The 16,889-nt window shown below is 47.0% G+C and overlaps 1 protein-coding gene across 2 annotated transcripts in view; it reads left to right on the top strand.

The window, feature by feature from the left end:
• LOC135897407 (putative sodium-coupled neutral amino acid transporter 11) overlaps positions 1 to 16,889 on the top strand; it is a 67,354-nt gene that overhangs the window by 996 nt on the left and 49,469 nt on the right. The window lies entirely within an intron of this gene.

Here is a 16,889-nt window from a genome sequence, read left to right as displayed (position 1 = left end):
GGGCCGACGTGGTGGTGCACGCAGCAATGGGGCAGCTGGCCCAAGAATATGCAGTCCAGCTTTAGCGTGCGCGCGGGAAAAGACAGCCGTTAAATGCAGGCTTTAACTTATAATTTTGCAAAAGTTATATGCTGGGCGGGTAGTATTTAATACGTTTGGCAGTAATTTAGCATGGTTTCGCGTGTGCGAGACAAGCGATGTTAGAGGTGTGCGAGTATTAAAAATTTTGAATGATCTTGACTAATAGTAATCCATTCGATAAACCACTATTTGAAACTGTCATATATTCGTTTCTCGTCAAATGTAAACTAAGGTGTAAGAGCACTTGTAGGGGACTCTGGCGGTGAGAGTCCAAGTGGGAGCTGTTACCAATGGCTCCAGGAGAAACTATATAGGTCGTGGCGGATGCAGAGGCATCAGTACCTGAGCCCGTGCCCGGAGCGAACGCATTAGGCAGCTAGATGCCTTTTTCCGATTAATTTCGTCATTCAATTAAAAGGGAATTGCTGGCTTTACGGCGGCCTGCGACTCTGTTGTCACGACAGAACAATTCGTATAGTTTTCCAATCTCGCCATATGTTTGCATTCCTTCGAAGCAATGTGCGATGCCGTACACGTATATTACGCTAATCTCATTCAACGAACGCCACATTCGACACGCATATGGTAAGGTGCCATTTCTTTGCTTCATTAATTATTGTAATGCCACAGTGTACCAGACAACTCAAAAGCAATTTGTCGTTCACAAGCGCCTCGCTTGATCGGACGGCCAGTTGAGAACGACATTATGCATATGCACGTATCATTCATGTAAAAATAATTTCTTTAAAATCATTTTTAAAAAAAGCGTTTAAATCATCATGTAACCCTCATTTTTAAATTTTCGTCTTCTTTTTTTTTCTTGCTGTGCGATTTAATTCGGAAATTTCATTATTCTACTTTCGAAAGCCCTTCATAAAATGTTACAATTACGGCAAATTTTGAGTCGTATATGAATTGCTGCATTTACTTTTGCTTCTTATTAATTTACTTTTGGGAAATCTTAGTTAATTTTGGAACCGTGGCGACTCAAAAAGCCAGTAAACAAGCTTTTGCAGATTTTCTTTTTTCTTTGTCACAGAACGGCTCTTGTCGCAGCTGCTGCAACAATAGCGAGGTGTGGAAAAGCGACAAACGATGCAGATTTCTCACACGCGGTTTCGGTCCGATGACGTGAAACCTTTAAACACGTCCGCGCGTAGGACACGTGCACGGACCCTCGATCCAAACGTGGCAGCTGTGCCTCAATGACGTCCGCAGTGTTTGTGTATTTAAGAACTAAAATTTAGGCTAGATATATGTTGGTATATACTCATTGTGGTGTCGTAGGCCTGAGGCAAGAACGCAAGCGAAATGGTTGGACAATGGCGCTACCTCACGTAAACTCTACTTGAAAAGGAGTTTACTTAAAAAGCCACCCAAACAAATAGAGCCAGACCTCGTTACATAACTGAACTCGGTATAACAAAACTGATATAGCGAAGTGAACGAACTTCCCCTTGAAATCCCCACGCATATGTTGATATCGCAGAACACATAATAATGGATGTAACACAGTAATTTTGCCTCCGCCTTTAGTTTCGCTACAACGAGGTTGTAGTGTAATTCCAAGAAACCCTCACCCTAGCAACGAAGAAACAGGTGCAGACAGCTGCGCTATATTGACGCGCCTTCCAGAAGCTCTGCGTGTCCTTACAGGACTTTAGCAACCGAAGATTAGCCGACGTAGTCATCAGAGTTCGTGAAGATGTGGCACGTTACCGTAACTATACTCGCGTAACCTTACTATCTATGCCCGAGCAAGATACCTGCGTATTTGTTAAACAACGGCAAGCAGCCATAGATTGCCATCGTATTGAGCTCCTCCTGTCAAGCGCCGTGTGCGTGCATGACCGGTTACTTTCAAGCGCGTGATGTGTGTCTCGGTGAGTTTCACGAAGACCGTTCACAGTGCAGAAGGTCTTGACAATAATAATAGACGCCCGTTTCGTCGGCGTACGCGTGTCCCATGTGTAACGATGGCGTTCTAGAACTGTGCTCGTCAACCGGTCCAGTGCTATAAATTCCAAGTCCACCTCTCTGTTTACTTTCCTGCTACTTGTTCCACAACAACAACTACTACTTGTTCCCAACAACAAGTTCTACTATACTTGTTCCACGCCCGCTTTCGAACAAGGAATGTCGCTGACGAGCGGTATAGTCGAACTGCGATCATTCCTCCAAGCCTCCGTCTTCCTGTGAACCGCTGTCTTGTTTACACTTTTGGCGCGTAATTTTGTATCGCAAGTATTGTAGGAAGGGAACAAACAGCGCTTGGACGGGACGAAGTGAGGCTGACAGACAAGGCGCTGACAATTAGGACGACAGACAAGGAAGGCGTCCTGACTTCGCCCCGTCCAAGCGCTGTTTGTTCCCGTCCTAATGACGTACCAACCAGACCAGATCAACACACTCCTTCGCGCAAGTATTCACAATGATGACCGTTATTGTGGGCAGTTTATTTAATTATTGCTGGGTGCTTTCCCGCCGAGAATGCCATGGACGGCCACAACGTTCCTGACAGGAAAGCACCGGGCACAGAGATAGAGATAGAGAGAGAGAGAGAGAGAGAGAGAGAAATTTAATGCTATTTTCGAGCGCCAAAACGGGTCTGTCAAATAGGCAGTACAGAGTGCTGACTATATATCACCTCACGTGTGCTGATGTTTTGCACACTGCCTACCATCGGCCGGGTCACGCGATAAAGATGAGTTGATAATCAGCATTCTGCAGAACACACAAGTTGCTGTAAGTACGCTGTAAAGCTGTGATGCAAGCCGTAATGACAGAGGAAATGAAGGACATATGTAAGTACACCCTTTTCACGTCGAACCTTGCAGCAAAAAATAAACCCGACTTGATAGTCTGTTTTGTCCTTTTAGTTGTCCCGTTCTCGTGCTGGAAGGTATACCACTATGTCAATAGAATTAGCCCAACTGCACCCTCTTACAAAATATATATATATAGAAATTTACTCATAATATTTAAAGAAAGAGAGAGAACGAAAAAAGTAAGGATGCGGTTAGCTTACCAGCAGTTAGGTATACATTTCGTTTGGTGAGCGCATAAAAAGCAGACCCCACTGCAGTGCCAAGACTGCGACTACCGAATAGACTAGAATAATTAAGACACCGCTTACTGTGAACTGACGTTTCGGTCAATGCTCAGTCTTGACTATTAGATTGTCTTGCTGCTGCGCCGAAAAAACATCACTGTGTTGAACAGACTAGCCCAATCGTACATTCTTGCAGGCGTGACCACGTGGTACACGGCGCAAGGAAATATCATTAAGAATCACTGACGATTACAATTGTCTGACAACGAGACATTCTAGCGGGTGTTAGCATCTTGAAGAGTGTAAAGCCTTTGCATCCTTTGGGCGTACACCCTTAAAACAGTTGCACCCTTTTGGGGTGCATATTTGTCCCACAACGATAATCGTCGTCTGCCTTGCTTGCGTTTCCTTTCTTAAAAACTCGGCGCTCGCTAATTGCCTGTCGAGAATGCTGTGTCACGCTGATAACGCGCATGCCGTTCGTGACTTGTAAGTACCGGGCTCGCAGCGTTTGATAATGAAAGCAAATGCGGGCAAGACAGATGACGATCATTGTTGTGGGACAAGATACCAAAGGGTGCAAACTTTTTTTAAGCGTGCAAGCGATAATCATCATCTGTCTTGCATTGAAAGCTCTGCGCTCGCTATTTTCATGTCAAGAATGCTATGTCACGCTGATAACGCGCATGCCGTTCGTGACCTGGAAGTGCCGGGCGTGCCACGTTAAAGAAAGGCATTCCAGATAGATGGCGATTATTCTTTGGGGACAAGCCCGAAAGGGCCCGGGCTTTTCTTAGAGTGAATGAACGCGCCACCATTTTCTGTGCGCGCTTCCTTTGTCTAACGCTGTGTGCCAGGACCGTTGCGACCAGAATTAAACGGCACGAGCGTCCGTTGCCTGCCCGAGAGCAAAGGCACTCAAGTGTATGAAAGGAAATAGTTCGAAGAAACGGTGCCGATCATTGTTTCGGAACAAAAGTACAAAATGACACACTGAAAAAGTTATATAGCTTCTGTAAGAGCGCATGCAATGTCGGACTTACTATTTTCGCATTTATTTCGCCAAGATATCCACACAGTAAACTCTGTGCTGACGCAGTAACAACCTTAATGACGAACGGTATGGACATCGGCTATATACACAGCAGCACTAAGAACAAAATAATAATAATGCTATCTAGGATCGGACAATACGAAAGTCAAAGCTGGTCAGCTGCGGCAACGTTGTTTGGCACGTTAGCTGCGCTAACGAAATAAGAAATGAGAGAGAGAGAGTCGGAGCTTTTGACCACGGATTTTAACCACAGGCAAACCTTTGTGATCCGGTTAAGCCATATTGCTGTACAAAATATCACAGTTTCGCGATAAGGGCGAATCAATGAATGCGACAGCAACAGTAGAATATTACACGAAGTGTACGACTCTTAGCTGTATAGTGGCAGTATGAATTGAAGTATACGTAAGCTGACAAAGTAAAAACGGGCTCTTGTGCTATAGGCGGTCCTCTGTTTGAACCTTGCCATCGGACAATTTGATTTATATCTGTTAAATAAATCCAGCATCTTTCTTAGCGACTTTACAACCACTTTTTCCGTATCGGGTAAGTTTCAAACTTCTTTCCCGGGCCGATGCCGGAGTTAGTGAGCCGCGCCAATAAAATTACATCATTTCCAGGTTCGAGCTCAGTTATTGCTTCGCACTTTTAATGTTAGTCTGAGAAGATTTGAGATAAAAGGCGTGCTCTGTCGGTTTTTTTCTTTCACGACATTTGTTTATGGGCCGCCATTTTCAAAATTCTGATGAACAATTTTGTCAAGAATGTAAAACCTGGTACGGGCAACTTTATAGTGATAGAATGGTGTGGCAATATAACCCACATATATATACCGCATGTCATATAGCACGGCATGGCACATAGCATACATATATACCTAAATATATACGAAACCTTGCGGCGACGATGACGGCAAAAGATTCGCTTGGAGTGTCCATGTAATTGCTATCGCAATTTAAAAAAAAAAACGCATTTAACAACACCGTGGCAACGCTCCGACAACGACGACGGCGGTGATGATCAGTGACATAACGACGCTTTGACTACGAGCGATTTGAAATGTAGAAAGAGCTAGAGCGTAATAATTTGCGTCACAACAGCGTTTGAATCCACAGGCACGAAGATATTAGACAAATCCCTGCACTAACCGTATAATTACCGCGAAAGCTCAGTTGCCGATCATAGCGCTAGAGCTACTTAGTAATTTATCGTCACAAATTCACTCCGCGGTCGCTCCTGCTTATATATGCCATAGAGTTTCCTACAAATTTTTGTAGGAAACTCTATGATATATGCCTCTTGCTTTGGCCGCTCTCGTGCTTGTGGCTGCGAACGCTAGGCCCCGGCATCGCGTTTCTTTCCGTTCCGACGAGCGTTGCGTTGCAGCGTCGTGCGCATATGCGAGAAGCGTCGCGGCCGGTCCACGTTTCGAACGACGAAACCTCAACACGTCGCCGTGTATACTCGAGACTCTCGATGCTGTGCATGGGAGCTTTCCCGCGGCCACATCTCTGCTGTCTGCTCCCGAGCACGAGACTGTGTGCATGTTTGCGTCTGCTCGCGGCGCCGCTTCTCCGATGGCTATAAACGCCGCCGCTATCCGACAGAGAGCGTGTAACATTGAAAGAGAGAGAGAGAGATCTTTGTTGAAAAGCAGAGGGGTTAGACGGCATATATTCACCTACTTGTTACCCTGCCGGTAATGGGTCGGATGGTATAGAAATACCCTGTAGAAGAGAGCGGGCAGAAGAATACAAAATAAAAAAAAGAAAGAGGAAATTTGTGAAAGTATTGCGATCTTATCGGCATTACAGTAAGTGTCTTAAGTGATGAAGGCAGGTGGACTCGGTAAATCTTGATGACTCACGAAAAAAAGAAATACATTGATGAGGTCCCAGTTTCGAGAGCAAAGGTAATGAGTCCTGTTACGACTTTGCACCGCTGTCACCACTGTTACGACTTTGTGGTCCCGTAGCGCTTGTCACCCGTTTCGTGACAGAGCGTTGGTAGCGAAGACTCCGAGTCAGGCGTCGGTGAGAATAACGAAAGGGATTTTATACATTATATACAGGTCATTATACAGCACAATATCGGATCGGCACTGGGGCCGAGAGCTCACAGCAAACGCGACTGTTCCCGCACGGCGACGTCCGGCGAAAACGCGTGACACATCTCACTCCGAGAGCGGCACTGGCTCCCTCCCGGTGGGTCGGCGGATCCGGTTTTTCAGGCGGCCGCCTCGCGGCTTTATAATCCCCGAGAAACCATTGTCACTCAAACGGTCCAATACAAAGTCAGCACTCGACGGTCGTCCGAGAGGTCCAACCAGCGACCGCGCTGGCCACCCGGTTCAAAGTTCGCGCGCGCGGTGACCTCCAGGCAAAAGGAGGTGCGGCGCCGGGCTGTCTGGCACTTGGTGGCGCGTTTGAACATGTTGCTCGCCGATGCTTCTCCGCAGGACATCGCTGCCTGACGGCTCAGCATCATGACTTGTGAAGGGAGAATTAGGGCGCTGTGCCCTTCCGGCGCAGCCCCGGGTTTGTCCAAAGGGCGCTCGCAGGATGAATTCTGCATCTTGCAGATTCGGAATCCGGGCTTGTGGTGATGGCACAACAGTCCATGTGTGAAAACAAGAAGTTCAGGGCCTTCCGCGATTTCGACGGGCAAGGCCAGTGACCCAGAATTACTTTCAGAGTCGAAGGGCTCTGTTCAAGCTTTTCAATGCTCATTTGATATATCGTTGTCGCTTGTCTCCCTAAGCTGGGCACTCTAGCAAGCTGTGGTCTATAGAGACTCCACAGCGCTGCATAGTCGTCGCAATATGGACTTGTGGTCGGCCAATTGCGAAAGTCGAAGCCTGTGATAGCAGGCATCTGCAGATGCCGCGTTAGACATTGTGGTAGCCTTGATTGGAGTTCCAGGTCAGCCTCGTATTATAATAATAATCTTAAAAAGAACTCAGTGCCCTTCCACTCTGCGAAGAAGGATGACACAGCGAAGCTGTGTACATGGGCCCCTTAGTGGCGAACTGCGCTTCCGCCGAGGGTCGGCCCGGCATTGCACTACCTTCGGGATCGGCCTACATATGGGGAGTTTTGTGTCAACACACGGACACAATCCTGGGGGAACTACAGCTTTTAACAGCTTCGCTGTAAAAAGTCGACAGTTTCGCCGGCGAAGCACTGGCAGCGATCGCTAAACTTAGTGTTGCGTTCGAACTCCTGGGGCGACGTGTGCGACATGTTGGCGCGACGCAACACGCAAGGCAACTCCTGTTGGGCGGAAGAAACAGCACCCGGGCACCAAGCTTTACAAAATAAACAACTGCAAAGTAAGTAGATCGAAAGGGCTGTTAACATGGATAAAACGAGCTGATGACAGTGGCCGCGAATATGCCACGATCAACCAGACGCACGCGACGCGTTGACTCTTGGGTCTCGAATAGTGCCTGTGCGTGCAAGGGCACCTTGCCTACGCGGGAGAGCTGAAAAACGAACAACTACTCTTTGCAACGGCAACTTTATTTTATGCAGTAATACAGCGCGCGATGAGCGGCGTCGACAGCTTGCCGGCGAAATTCGGAAGCACGGGAGAGCCCGTGTGAACTACAGGGCCGGCCGGCACACGGTAGGGATGGCTTTTGTTACAGAATGGAAACGAACACACCTTCATTTCTTAGTCGGCACGTAGTGTTTTCATGATACGTTCTCGCTCAAGTTCCGTCAGAACGTCGGTTGCCAAGCATCATAATGTTAGAACACGTTCGAACAGAACAAGTTACGCCCAGGTATTTATATTGCCTGACTATGGGTATGACTTGCTGTTGAACTGGCACCAAGTAGTCACTCGTGTCTTCATTGAAGATCATAGTTCCCGATTTCTCTGTGTTAAACTTGAGGTCTAGATTTGTCACTGCATTGCCACAGATATTCGAAAATGTCTGTAAATCTCTTTTATTGCCCGCTATAGCACTACATCCCCCGCGTATACATCAGTCCAGGGAGCTTCTGTTGCACCATTTGGGCATTACGCACGTGGGATAAATCAAACCCTAAATCGCTGTTTTACAGTTCGTCTTTCTATGCCCTTAGCATAAAGCATGCTTGTTGTTCACTCGCGTGAACAATGCTTCTTCTCGCCTCCGCGCATCCACAGCTGGCCTCCGCGCATCCAAACCAGCTGTGGATGCGGGAGGCGAGCGCCATGTGGATGGTGTTGCAAGAAAACGAGCGGGGCGTGTCGCTTTATGAATGGCAGAAACGCGCTAAAGGGCATAAAATTATATTCCAGTGGCTACCTGGACATACCGGCATTGCTGGTAATGACGTCGCAGACGAAGCCGCCCGCGGTCTGCCCATCTGGATGCCCGACCAGTGCCAATCCCCTTATCAAGAACCGACGCTGCAAGAAAGCTTCATATTGTGGCTAAAGCCGTGACACACAAATACTGGTCTTCTCCCAACCTCCCGAAGTGTCATCTTCATAGGCTGGATCCATCCTTAAAGCTACAAGTGCCATCGAAAATTCCCCGCTCAGAGGCGACAGTATTGTGCCGCCTCTGGCTCGGGGTGACATTTACGAAGGCCTACTCGTTCCACGTTGGAATGCAGGATACGCCCATGTGCGACTCTTGCGGAACCACAGAAACGATCGAACACATCCTATGTATCTGTTCCCAATGCGACATCAAGCGCGAAGTTCTCCGGACAGCACTGAACCAGCTGGACTCTATACCATTTTCCGAAATGAAGATACTTGGACCCTACGGTACGCGTCGATGGCACAGAAAGCCACGAAGGCGTTCTTGAAATACCTCAAGTCGACAGGTCTTGGGAACCGTGTGTGTAGACTCGTTGCAAACCTTCTACTGTGCGCGAAACTGTGCTCTCTCGTTCTCCTCTCTCATCTCCATACCCCCCCAGTGCAGAGTATCAAACCGGACGTACGTCTCGTTAGCCTCTCTGACTTTCCTGACCTCTCTCTCTCTCTCTCTCTCTCTCTGGAAAATGAGGTTTGTGTTCGAGTTCCCGCGTTACAGAATTATGTTTTCTGGTATATTCAAATTACAATCCGACGGTATCACGTCCGGAAGCTGTGTGTAAGTCGTACTTTACGAATTTTCTGACGCATTTTACTTCGAGAAATCCAATTAGTTCAGTGACGCCTCTGCGCCACGCGGAGGGCCTGCGTGGTCCGGAATGATTTTTCGCTCACAAGACGCCCAGCGCCGGACGCCGGCACCGTACTTTCTGCGACACGGGGTCCTTAACGCCGTCGCGTTAAAACGCGTGTACATGTGTTTCAATGGCAACGGCGAGCCGTCTGCAGTCGTTTGCGGAACAACGACGCGCTGACACATGTCACTCCTCCCGGTTCCCTGGGTCTATACCACAGAAAAACACAAGCCCAAGCAAACATTGAAGGATGGCCGCGACTCTGGTGATAGGAAGGCGCATTTCAAGCAATTCTACATGGCAGCGATTGCTGCCGACGGTGATGCGCGGATGTAAAAAAAAAAACACTGAAAAGAATGTTCGACGATTGCGACACTCCATATAATGCGGAATTTGAGCGCAGCCTTATACGTGTTTTCGTTTCGCCATACATTGAGTTGAATTTGAGACCGAAATCACCGCACCGACTGGCAGCGGGTCACTGCCGTCAGCGCCTCCGCAGGAGGAGGGGCAGTATGGCAACCTTTTTCATCCGCGGTGTGGCAGCAGTGCGTGCATGACCCCACAGAACTTCCGGTCAGTCATTTTCGAAAGTCCAGTTAGCCAAGAAAAAAAGAAGTATTTTGCCGCATAGTATAATGTAGGCGCATATTCTTGATGTTTTCAGATATAAAAAACGTTCGCCGTATGTCGAGCTCGTGTATACGCGTTTTTTGTTGCATTTAATTAACGCTGCAATTCACTTGTCAAACACTCCTACACTGCAACAAAACTGGTGCCAGACGTGAGGTCCTATAAATTTTTAGGCTATTGTAACTTACGTTTCTCCGGACTGTCTAACCAGAAGTCTGTTGGGAACTGTGTTTGTAAGCATGAAAATGTTCTGCATCCATGCCAGCTGTGGAAGAAGACGACGACGAACGCGCAAGCAGTGGCACGACCGCGTTCGCGCGCACACAGCTCTGTCCGTATGGGTGACTCGTTGAAAACAAAAAAAGAAAAGAAAACCTGCAGGCTGACATGAGCGGAGAAGAAGGAAGAAGGTGGCTTTTCCTTGCCTTCGATATAAGATAGAAAAAGAAAACACGGATAAGAGAAAAACAAACAACTAAAAACTTACTGCAGTGAAGCCGACATTTTCCTTTATGCTGGGTTACCGAGAAAAAGAACTGTTATAGTAAAATGCGGAGCCCAAGAATATTGTGCATTTTTGTGCGCAACACAAGCGCAGAGTAGGAGAGGGTGTCAGGGTAGATTCTCTGCGCGTTCATTCTCTCTCCATTCGTTGGACATTTTCGCCAGACAATCGCAAACGTGTATCTTAAGAGTCGCTGGCAACTTCTGTTTGCGTGCACAGGAGTGCGGGAGCAAAATGAAAAGACACGCTGCAGCAACCAAGCTAACGAAGCCTGCGTCTTACTTCAAGAAAGTCCGCACGGATGAAACAGGCAGAGGAGAAGAGCCACCTCCGTCAACGGACAAAACTGCCCCGTTCCCTGCACGGCCGGAAAGCCAAGCGCGTCAGAACGTCTGTAGCGACTCGGGAAAACGCGCATGCAGCCGTACGTGAATCACCTGGGAACGAACCGCGGCAGACCCACGCGCCACGGGGAAATGATGGCGGCTGCCGTGCAGCTCCAAGTGACCGTTAGGTTACAGTCAGCGCCGTGCAAAGCTACGCCTTCACCACGGAGCAATAGCCAAGCAAGGTATTGGCGTGGCACCTACACATTCTGGTTCGCCTGCCCTCGGTGCGACGAGTGCAAATATTTTTGACTTGGGGCTTTTTGTCTCAAAGACTATAAACATTTATACTTGATTCAGGGACGATGGAGAGGCTGCTACTTGATCCCTGGACCCAGTGCTGGGCAGTATTACAGATGCATGTATCTTAGATACGGTCTTAGATATTCTTTGGGTATCTCGTATGTGTATCATAATACGTCTGGCGAGATGTGTATAAGTACCTGTATTTCCGATGCACGAAAGGATGTATCGTGTATCTTAAGGTACAGGATATATGGCTGTCGCAACATCACCGTGCGAAACTATAAACGTTGGCTGAACTCCGCTTCTCAAGCTGATACGGCTGTCGCTAAGCCACCCGCATAAAACTAATTGCAGCGACATTCTTCTATCTTTCCGCCAGAGCCCTCTAGCGCGTGCAGGCGATGGGGTCTGAGCGTCCCTATTGGTGGAGCAGAGTCACATGGTAATGGTCGCGCCGTCTCGACAAAAACAAGCTCGCGCGAACGTCTGCGTGCAGCCGATCTTTTGTTTGCTTGATTTCTTGTTCCTAGTTGCGTCGGTGACATGACACTTTCTCGTAGCCACCGTACTGTGCTGCGTACGCCAACGCGTGTGGTGCCTTGTGGGCAAATTCTGATACTGCCATAGTATCCTTATCGAAGTCTTTCTCGCATGGTGCTTTGTTACGAAGTCTGAAGAATGCAAGAATGGGGTTGCCGTGCGTCTAGTGGCTTTCACACATTGTTCTGGAATTAAAATATTATACCTTGAGCAAGAAAGACAATCCTTTTTAGATACTAACAGACATATATTTTATTCCAAACTCCGACCAAACAAGGTTGGTCGGAGTTAAGTAATTTCCAAGCAAACATTTTTGTGCTTACATATATACGCGTTTGCTGCGGTTTTATGTAGATGTATAATAAGAAATTTACGAATGTGTCGAAGCATCTGGAAAGTATCGTATCGGACACAATAATTGCTATAGTATCTTCTATCTATCTCAAATACTTGTTGCCCGAAGATCTTGTATCGTATCATGATATAATTGCAAAGTATCTTTGTCCAGCCCTGCCTGGACGCCTCCGGCTACTATGATTATCCAGTCACAGATAAAAGAAACCTGAAGTTCGAACCTGACTCGGCAGTACGTTTTTTCCATTTGAGCAGGAATGGTCGCGTTCGAGAGAACTCACTGTGGCATAGTAGTGGCAATTTATCAAACTGGCGTTCATCATTAGTTATAAGGCCTACAAATGCGCAATACGTTGCACAAATTTCACGCCACTTGTCTGTGGCACCCCTGCGTTCGACACGTGCTCATCCACCGCTCGTTCGGCGCGAAACTGCATCTGCTAGACCATCTGTAGTGGATAAAATTGATATACAAGTTTACAGCTTGCACGGAATCGTACGTTATATTTACAACGGCATTGCCAAATTTCTATCCACAAATTAGTGATATACACTTCAAAGCGGTGTGTAACACAAATTTTGTTCGCTTTGAATGTGTTATGTGCAGTTTTGAGAATTGTAAACCGAGTTATAGACGAGTTGTAAACTTGATACACGAACGTTTCTTTTTTATTTAAGTATTGCACTATGTGTCAACAATTCTTGTGGACAAAATTGACCACCTAAATCAGAACTTGCTTCCTGTAGTGATTATATTTTAATTTTTTCTTTTGAATAGAAGAGACATGCATAATCGAATTCGGTGAAGTTAATGCCAAAAAAAAGTTTTTTTCCCTTTGTTATTTCGATAGCTTATTCCAACTTCCCCTTAAGCGCTGCTGTTTGAGACTTGATTGATACCTGTAATAGTCTAGAAGATAAATGGCTATACGGAAGAATACGGTTTAGTTTCGCGTATACAGCGATGCCACATCGTGCGCTCACGCTTATTCTTACCTGCGTGCGGAGTGGTTGCATATTCGAATGCGCGCGAACTAAAAATATCAAACAAAAGGACGGCGTCTCTACGCATCATACCGCCGTCACACTTTTGTCATCCAGACAGGTGAGCACAGCATGATAATGTGGCAGATCCATCTCAGTGCGATGACAAACGATGTGCATATAGTTTGACAGTTACCTTTCCGCTAGATGAGGCTTCATGAGCGCTAAAAGAGGCAAAGAAGCGACAGACGGGTGGCGATGCCGCGCCTTCGAGCTGGCTGCACCGACACATTTCGCAGCATTATAACGCTTGACATTCCTGTGTGGGGTTTCGCGAGTCGCACAGCCTCCGAGACGTTGTGGCGTCTCGGATGCCGCAGCAGACAATGCCTTATAGCGGACGAAGACGCGGCGTTGTGGGCATCACAAGGAAGTTGTTCCTGAGATGGTCCGCGAGGTGTCGTCTGTGACAGATTGCTGCTGTCGTACATCAGCTTGAGAAATTTTATTTATTTATTTATTTATTTATTTATTTATTTATTTATTTCCAATACCCGCAGGGTATGAATACATTACAGAGGGAGAGAGGCGTACATAGTAAGAGTGAACACGAAATGTAATAACAACAGAAAGAGCGAAGCATTATACAGAATAATTACGCCTGTTCATTCGTGCCACTTGTAAATGCTTGTAAATTTCGTTTGTTTTTGACGTGAAAAGCCTTAAAGTTTTCAAAGGGGATCGCTTTCCGAAACCGATGTAACGAAAGCATGATACAGCATCATCGCTGATATTTTTGCAACCATACTTCCCACGCATATCGTTGACTAGAGGGGAAAAAAAGAAAAGAAACATTGATCAGTCATGCGTGTGTCGCGTACACAGATGGAGCCGTTGTCGCGTCAAGCGTGACGCAATAAGAACTAAATTTAGGTTCTCGCTCGGCGTCTGCAGAGGGGCATAGCTCGACGGTACATTTGTCGATCCGAGCAGGAATGACAGCTTTTGAGGGAGCTCACTATGCGACAGTATGTGTAAATGATCAAACTCGCACCGTTTATCACCAGGAGTTATAAGGCCTACAGTTGTGCCACATGTTGCACACAGTTCGAGCTTGCCCGTCTGTGGCAACCACTGCGTTCGACACGCACGGTCCGGAAATGTCGTCAATACACTAGGGCAGCTAGACAGAGTTACACTAAAATCCCTTTAATCACGGCGTAACGTGCATGTCTCCACAGGGAGGGCGAGATTGAGGCTAGTGCAGGATCCACAACCGTCTACGAGTGCGACGGACTTGGCTGGCGCAGGGCAGCCTCGGGTGCCACCAATAGGGGTGGCATTTCTTGGCCACATATATAGCGCCCGAACACCCTTTGGCAGCAACAAACTGGCCCACTGAGAATAGGGAGCGAGCGCGATTATAACCTAAGTTATAGGCATCTTAACTATCTACTAATGCGTAAAAAATAAATGTAACTTTTGCATTTGGTTACGTTATGCAGCACGCACAAGACGTTTCACGTACGTAACCCACTGCGTCCCCAATACAGGCCTACCCAGTTTCTTTTTTTTTTTAACATGGCGACCCAGTTTACAATTCTGGGTAAGGAAGGCCATTTTGCGTTTTTACAGGAAAAAAAAGATATGTCTGTGTAGCTTGGTGGTCACGATACGCAGTATACCCTCTTAACTCATTCTAAGAAATCATGTCCATTACGTGACTCCTAAGTGTATAACGTTCTGCTATCACAGTAGCACTGTAACAACCAACGTTTCCAACATGCTTTGCACGTAAAATCCATGCGTGTAGACCCCGTTCCGCGACGGCTGCTGCGTGCACGAGTCGTTGGGAAGGTTGCGCGTTCGAATCACGTCCGGATCACCATGCACTTGCTGGGAGCTCGGTTTAGCGCGAGGCAAGTAGTACACGTTTTGACTGTTTGGGAACGGAGAGTCGACTGGCTTCACTCGAGAGTAAAAGCAGGTTTGCCGAGTCGCAGTGGTGGTGCCCCTGTCGGACAGCCGCTTCGGTTCGCGGCTATGGCCCCCCACGGCGGGGACGACGAAGTGACGGACGGTCGCTACAGGTTCACTGTGTAGTGGAAGAATGCTCTGGGCATTCAGCATGCTCGGCGTTTCCATATATATATACGTCATGTCTCGAAATATACCGCGTCGGTGCGGGACGTATGCTCGACATGTGTACACTGTCGACTAGAACCGCGCTGCACGGTCTATTTAGCGGATGCGCGATGCGCACGACTTAATACGTGTTCATGGCTTAATACGTGTTCACGGCGTAATGCCGGTGTCCGCCGTGAGGTGGCCCTCGCGTAGTTCGAGTCCATGCATAAAGGCGCGGAGACGCCGCGCTGAAAAGATACTTCACTTTTTCTGTGTGAGGCTTGCGCCTGACGAGACACAGGGCTACATATATACCCTCATTCGGCATCGTCTCCTATATAGTACAAGACGTGGTCCTCATGTGCGGCGCCTGCAGTTCCTTTTTTTTCCCGTGTGTTTTCTTTTTTTTTTAATAGAAGGATCACGTGTTTCGTGTATGATGTGACCCTGCCTTCTGAATTTTCTTTTTCTGCCCCTCTCGCTCTCTTTTCACTTTGATTTCTCGTGGAAATCGATTGGATAGTAGACTGGGAAACCATATTTGCGGCGAATGTTTGTTCACGGCGCGTGCGCGTACTCTTTGCTTTAGCCTATAGTTCTAATCATCGAAAAGAAGAAAGACGCACGTGCCCCGATTTAAGAATATCTTCTTCGACATGTTTGAATATAAGTTTCCTGATTCTGACCCAGACGCACTCAGGCTGAAAGTGGATGAATTCGGGCTGGTGCTCGCAAACAAATATGCTGCTTTAGAACAGAAAGATGGAGATGACATAGAAGTACAATGAAACCGTAACTATAGGCTGATTCCACAAGCACAAATCGAAGTGAAACGTGAGACACAAAGGCAACAATAGACAAGTCCCCCCGAGTAACTAAGGATATAAATAAACGACAGAACATGAAAGCGTCTGACTCAAGAGATTAGATAGAAGTCGTTGAACTACCAAAGCTGATAAACAAGACGAAAGTAAGTGATATTCGAAATTATAATGCTGGGAAGATTGAGGAAGCAGTAAAAAATATTGACGTAGCTAGCATGAAATCAGTGAAGAGGAAACTGAGCACGAGAAAGAACAACATGTATGCAGCGAAATACAAGCACGGCGACGTCATCAGCAATTTAGATGATATAGTAAAGGCAGCAAGCAACTTCTATATTGACCTATAACAGTACCCAGAGCAGTCACGCGACCTCGATTGCGTGGCTGCTCTGTTATCTCAGTAAGATGGAATAACAGTCAATTTACTCAAAGATGGAGGAGATATTATGGTTGAAAAGCTTGCGGCCCTTTATACGCAATGCCTCACCACTTAAGTGTAGAGTTGAGAGCTGGGAGCGAGTTTGTGTTCCTGAACGCATATGACTGAGATTTTAAAACAAACGTTAATGTATTGCATACGCTTTAGATGTACGTGTTACGAAGTCGCATGCTCCTTGCTCATACTATTATTCGATAAATAAAAAGAAATACAACATTATAGCTGCGCAGACAAACAGTGCCTCTGCAGCATTCGGCTATATACTCTCAGCGTCTGCACGTAACGTTGAACGCCACTCGTTAATGTGTCGTTTCTTCTGAAGGCACGCCATAATGTCGCACATTAGCTGCCTGCCGTATTTTCTGCAAACGCCTTGCCTTGGTCCGTCAGAGACGCGGAGGGCAGCCGAAGAAACGCCTAGAAAATTTGTTTAGTCGAAGAGAGAAAGAGAAATGGGGTGGGAGTCTAGTGACACCTTTTCACGGCGATC

Source organism: Dermacentor albipictus, chromosome 1 (assembly GCF_038994185.2).
Source record: "Dermacentor albipictus isolate Rhodes 1998 colony chromosome 1, USDA_Dalb.pri_finalv2, whole genome shotgun sequence".
Classification (NCBI taxonomy): Eukaryota; Metazoa; Arthropoda; class Arachnida; order Ixodida; family Ixodidae; genus Dermacentor; species Dermacentor albipictus.
The sequence above is the reverse complement of the archived record's forward strand: the minus strand, read 5'-3'. Positions and strand labels throughout refer to the sequence as shown.